This window comes from Sinocyclocheilus rhinocerous, unplaced genomic scaffold (assembly GCF_001515625.1).
Source record: "Sinocyclocheilus rhinocerous isolate Xijiao unplaced genomic scaffold, SAMN03320098_v1.1 scaffold13, whole genome shotgun sequence".
In the NCBI taxonomy this organism is placed as follows: Eukaryota; Metazoa; Chordata; class Actinopteri; order Cypriniformes; family Cyprinidae; genus Sinocyclocheilus; species Sinocyclocheilus rhinocerous.
The window spans coordinates 134,464-135,593 of NW_015627542.1; the positions used below are offsets into that span (position 1 = coordinate 134,464).

General features: G+C 37.7%; 1 protein-coding gene across 2 annotated transcripts in view; it reads left to right on the forward strand.

Moving 5' to 3' along the window:
- LOC107730483 (cathepsin D) overlaps positions 1-1,130 on the forward strand; it is a 10,392-nt gene that overhangs the window by 4,463 nt on the left and 4,799 nt on the right. The gene's annotated exons all lie outside the window — the stretch shown is intronic.

A 1,130-nucleotide genomic window follows, 5' to 3' on the forward strand; every position in this document is an offset into this window, starting at 1 on the left:
GTGAAACGCTTCAAACAGAGCGGCACAAAGCTCTTATGCACATCCAGGGTGCAGAATGATGTGCTTGAAGCAACATAAGTCACAGCGCTGCACTCCACACAGTACAAATAAAGAGAAGAGAAATGAGAGAGCAATGAACTCCAGCAAGATGTCATTTTATGCGAATCCCCAGACCTTTATCTACACAGCAAGTATTATAATGGGAATATATAATCTTGGAGAGTGAGTTTTACCGCGCTGACTGTCATAACTGAACGTGACGTGCTGTTTGAATGCTGAGCGCAGAATGACTGACAGCTGCAGCAGAAGGAAGATGAGTTTCTGTAAACTTAAATTAATTTGTTTTTTATTATAATTTTTTAAAACCCTGTAGTGCTTCATCACAAGTACAATGGGGGCAAGTCAAGCACCTATGTGAAGAACGGGACTGAATTTTCCATACAGTATGGTTCCGGAAGCTTGTCTGGTTATCTCAGCCAGGACACATGCACGGTAAGAAGCAACAAGTAACAAGTCTATTTTTTTTTTGTTTGTTTGTTTGTTTTGTCACCTCAAATGGTGAAAGAAACCGATCTGTTACTTCTCTGTTAGATTGGGGATATTGTGGTTGAGAAGCAGATATTTGGAGAAGCTATCAAACAGCCAGGAGTAGCCTTCATTGCAGCCAAGTTTGATGGTATTCTCGGCATGGCTTATCCTCGCATCTCTGTGGATGGGGTTCCTCCTGTTTTTGACATGATGATGAGCCAGAAGAAAGTGGAGAAAAATATTTTCTCTTTCTATTTGAACAGGTACATACATTTATTTAGGTAATCTTCATCTGTCTCAGGATTTTATGAAATAAATAATTACATGACGGTCTATCACAAACATCCATTACATGCAGTTGTAACTAGGGCTGTCACGATTATGAAATTTGGCTGACGATTAATTGTCTAAAAATAGTCACGGTTGTTGCGATTAATTGTCTGGTTTAGGGCTTTGGCGATTATCACGATTATCACGATTAATTGTCTGTTTTTTTTATGGCTTTCATTACATAATTGTGATTAATTTAAGGGTTCAGTAAATAATTATGATGTTATCTTTTAATCTTTTTTGAGTTATTATTTTGCAGTGTAAGATTACAT